This window comes from Podarcis muralis, chromosome 18, assembly GCF_964188315.1.
Source record: "Podarcis muralis chromosome 18, rPodMur119.hap1.1, whole genome shotgun sequence".
Classification (NCBI taxonomy): domain Eukaryota; kingdom Metazoa; phylum Chordata; class Lepidosauria; order Squamata; family Lacertidae; genus Podarcis; species Podarcis muralis.
Genome location: NC_135672.1, coordinates 9,936,230 through 9,941,001, shown reverse-complemented (window position 1 = coordinate 9,941,001; position 4,772 = coordinate 9,936,230). Strand labels below are relative to the sequence as shown.

Below are 4,772 nucleotides of genomic sequence, written 5' to 3'. Positions count from 1 at the left end.
GGGAAAACAGACGAAAGAGTCGAGTTTTTATTTACTTATTTCTCCTCCCGCAGATAATGCCAGCAGCAGTTGCTTTCTGCTGAGAGCCAGTGTGGTGTAGTGGTTCAGAGCAGTGGACTCGTAATCTGGTGAACCGGGTTCGCTTCCCCGCTCCTCCACATGCAGCTGCTGGGTGACCTTGGGCTAGTCACACTTCTCTGAAGTCTCTCAGCCCCACTCACCTCACAGAGTGTTTGTTGTGGGGGAGGAAGGGAAAGGAGAATGTGAGCCGCTTTGAGACTCCTTCGGGTAGTGATAAAGCGGGATATCAAATCCAAACTCTTCTTCTTCTTTCGCTCTGGAATTCTAACAGCAAAAAACCACTGCGGTTTTGAGAGGTTCGGTCAGCCCCCTCGATTCAAAAACAGCATCCAAAACACAGGTGAGCTCCTGCTCCTCCATCCCAGGAACTGCCATGCAAAGTTTGGCCAGGATATTGGAAGGGGCCATTAGGAAAAATTTAGTTACGTTTGGTGCAGTCTGGAAAGGCACCCACCTGTGATCTTGATTCAAAATGGTACCTGGCTGTATCCAAACGTAGGTGGAAACCTTTTAAACCTTCAGCACCGCCGTGGAAACTTGGGTTACAGTGTCTTAGTGGCTGAATGTGGCCCTCCAAAACTCTATGGCCCTTGGTACTCTCCTGATGCTACTCCCCTTTTGTCAGGACACGCCCCTTTCCACAGGCCACACCCCTTGCCTGCTCTGCCCTGCCCCCTCCTTGAGTGTTTTTTGTGTCTCGCTGGAAATGTGACTCCAAACACTGATCATGCTTCCTCCTTGCCTGGGCAAGGTAAAGGGACCCCTGACCATTAGGTCCAGTCGTGGCCGACTCGGGTTGCGGCGCTCATCTCGCTTTATTGGCCGAGGGAGCCTGTGTACAGCTTCTGGGTCATGTGGCCAGCAGGACTAAGCCGCTTCTGGCGAACCAGAGCAGTGCACGGAAACGCCGTTTACCTTCCCGCCGGAGCGGTACCTATTTATCTACTTGCACTTTGATGTGCTTTCGAACCGCTAGGTTGGCAGGAGCAGGGACTGGGCAACGGGAGCTCACCCCGTCATTGCAGGGATTCGAACCGCCGACCTTCCGATCGGCAAGTCCTAGGCTCTGTGATTTAACCCACAGTGCCACCCGCAGAGGATGTTTATTTGTAGAAGGTGGCCTTCTGTGCAAAGGTAAAATTTGCACCACTCTGCTCTCCAATTGGCATTCGGCCCTCAGGAAGTTGCCCAGAAAGTGAATCCGGCCCTCAGCCCCAGAAAAACTTCGCACCCACTACATAAGATGGTGCTCTGTCCGTAAACTTATTCATTGCTCCAAAGAGTAAGCGGCAATGGTCGCATCCCAACCTGCCGATACAGTGGTACCTCGGGTTACATACGCTTCAGGTTACAGACTCCGCTAACCCAGAAATACTACCTCGGGTTAAGAACTTTGCTTCAGGACGAGAACAGAAATCGTGCTCTGGCGGTGCGGCGGCAGCTGGAGGCCCCATTAGCTAAAGTGGTCTTCAGGTTAAGAACAGTTTCAGGTTAAGTACGGACCTCCGGAACGAATTAAGTACTTAACCCGAGGTACCACTGTATCATAATTGTAGGAATGTGAAAAGATGCTAGGAAAGGAACTATTTATTAGGTATCGTCCTTCCTCACATTTGTGAGTTCAGCAGAGTGCCATTCCTTCACAGCTTAAAAAGGGAAGCTTGGGTAAGCCTTTTGGTTTAAATAATCCAGGACGCTTTAAGGCAGACTGAATTCACCTGGTATTTTCCCCTTTTTCTCCCTCTTTAAACAACAACAACAATTTATTATTTATACCCCGCCCATCTGGCTGGGCTTCCCCAGCCACTCTGGGTGGCTCCCAACAGAACACTAAAAACACAATAAAAGATCAAACATTAAAGACTTCCCTAAACAGGGCTGCTTTCAGATGTCTTCTAAAAGTCAGATAGTTGTTTATTTCCTTGATATTTCATGGGAGGGCGTTCCACAGGGCGGGCGCCACCACCGAGAAGGCCCTCTGCCTGGTTCCCTGTAACCTCACTTCTCGCAAGGAGGGAACCGCCAGAAGGCCCTCGGAGCTGGACCTCAGTGTCCGGGCAGAACGATGGGGGTGGAAATGCTCCTTCAGGGATACTGGGCCGTTTAGGGCTTTAAAGGTCAGCACCAACACTTTGAATTGTGCTCGGAAACGTACTGGGAGCCAAGGTCTTTGAAGACGGGTGTTATGTGGTCTCAGTGGCTGCTCCCATTCCCCAGTCTGGCTGCCACATTCTGGATCAGTTGTAGTTTCTGGGTCATCTTCAGAGGCAGCCCCACGTAGAGCGCATGGCAGTAGCCCAAGCTGGAGATAACCAGAGCATGGACCATATCACCAAACAAACCATCTCATGAAAGGTGAAAATAACAAGTTACTCGGAGTACTTGTTGGAAGAGTAACACACAATAGGCAGCTTTGTTCAGGCAGGCTTAAAACGCTAATTTGGTTACAAAGTTGTGCTTAAAGGTAAAGGGACCCCTGACCATTAGGTCCAGTCGTGACCCACTCTGGGGTTGTGGCGCTCATCTCGCTTTACTGGCCGAGGGAGCCGGCATACAGCTTCCCGGTCATGTGGCCAGCAGGACTAAGCCGCTTCTGGCGAACCAGAGCAGCGTAAGGAAATGCCGTTTACCTTCCCGCCGGAGCGGTACCTATTTATCTACTTGTGCTTTGACGTGCTTTTGAACTGCTAGGTTGGCAGGAGCTTGGGACCGAGCAACGGGAGCTCACCCCGTCGCAGGGATTCGAACCGCCGACCTTCTGATTGGCAAGTCCTAGGCTCTGTGGTTTAACCCACAGCGCCACCCACGTCCCTTCCTGGCGGTCGTAGAGTTATGCAAATGCAAATAAGTTCTCATTTGCATCGAATTATGCTTTGCTGCTTCTCCAATCTCTCGAGGGGGACCTCGTGGGCATCCTTTTGGCACCCAATCTGAGCAGGCCTCTTTCTGGAGCCGTAAGGAGTTTCTCTGGAAGGAAAAAATGGGGAGGGGAGCGAGGCATCATCATTTTCCGTGCGCATTTTGACACCGGCTAACCCCTCCAAGCTGTTCCTCTGTTGCATTATTTGAACGCTGCCGTCACCGGGAACAGGGAGATCTCTGAGTCTGTCACACGTACGAGTCTTCCCCCCTCTCTCCCCACCCCTCAATTACTTTCTACCCTAATCCCGCTAGGCTCTGGGGGGGCCTCCAATGCCCTCGGAAGCTCCTGAAGGAGAGCAGAAGGCCCCAAGACCACCTGAAAATAGAAAAGCCAAACCAGGCATCTTACAGTAACGAAACAGGAGATATTTCCCACTGGTACGTATTTAATAATAATAATAGTAATAATTTATTATTTATACCCCGCCCATCAAGCTGGGCTTCCCCAAAAAAATTATTTAAATACTGTAGTACATCAAACATTAAAAGCTTCCCTAAACAGGGCTGCCTTCAGATGTCTTCTAAAAGTCTGGTAGTTGTTGTTCTCTTTGACATCTGGCAGGAGGGCGTTCCACAGGGAGGGCGCCGCTACCAAGAAGGCCCTCTGCCTGGTTCCCTGTAACTTGGCTTCTCGCAGCGAGGGAACCACCAGAAGGCCCTCGGAGCTGGACCTCAGTGTCCGGGCAGAACGATGGGGGTGGAGACGCTCCTTCAGGTATACTGGACCAAGGCCGTTTAGGGCTTTAAAGGTCAGCACCAACACTTTGAATTGTGCTCAGAAACGTGCTGGGAGCCAATGGAGGTCTTTCAAGACCGGTGTTATGTGGTCTCGGCGGCCGCTCCCAGTCCCCAGTCCAGCTGCCGCATTCTGGATTAGTTGTAGTTTCCGGGTCACCTTCAAAGGTAGTCCCACGTAGAGCACATTGTAGAAGGCCCCAAGACAACCTGAAAATAAATAAGCCAAACCAGGCGTCTCCAGTAACGAAACAGGAGAAATTTCCCACTGGTGCGTATTTATTACAATTATATTCTGCCTTCCCTCTGAGGAGCTCAAGATGTGGTTCTCTCTCTTACACCCCACTCTGCCCTATTTTCTGCTTCACCCAGAGACAATTCCTTCCGCCCAACCACCCCAGCCTAGACCATTTATGAAGCAGCAGAAAATCCACCCTTAAGATTCTGAGAAAATTCTACCAAAGTGGCCAGCAGAGCGGTTCATAAATGACTCCGGTCAAAAAGGCCAACAAGGAATGTTCACAAATATTCACAGGTGAGGGATGCTGAAGTTGAGCAAGAGGTCCATGGGGGGTGGGGTTCAGAAACCCTCGCTGATCTGCTTCACCCAGAGACATTAGCTGCTCCCCAGACACCTGTCACAGGAGCAGGCCGGTCAGCAATTACACGGTCCAAGATGGAATTGGCAAAAACATGATCTCCACAGACTTGCTTGCTTACTCCAAGGCCACCTCAGCTCCTGGCACCCAGCACCCCCTGGCCAGCCCCAGAGGCGCCATTCGCACGGGGAGCTTGTAGCCGGGGCTGCTGCAACAAATAGCCGTGCAAGCCTTTGGGAGGCAGAGACGCCAGAGGGCATCAGGGGAGGGTGGGAAGGAAAGAGGGACAGAGACCAGTGCATAGCTGTCAACTGTCCCTTATTTGGCGGGAAAGTCCCTTATCCCAGCGCCGTGTCCCGCTGCTGTCCCTTACTGATGATGTCCCTTAAATTTCCCGGGTTTCAAAGGAAGCAGCTCCTCTCCCTCCCTCCCTGC

At 51.5% G+C, this 4,772-nt stretch overlaps 1 protein-coding gene across 1 annotated transcript in view; it reads left to right on the top strand.

Moving 5' to 3' along the window:
• The window catches only part of LOC114588695 (interleukin-6 receptor subunit beta-like), a 37,189-nt gene that overhangs the window by 3,005 nt on the left and 29,412 nt on the right, over positions 1-4,772 (top strand). The window lies entirely within an intron of this gene.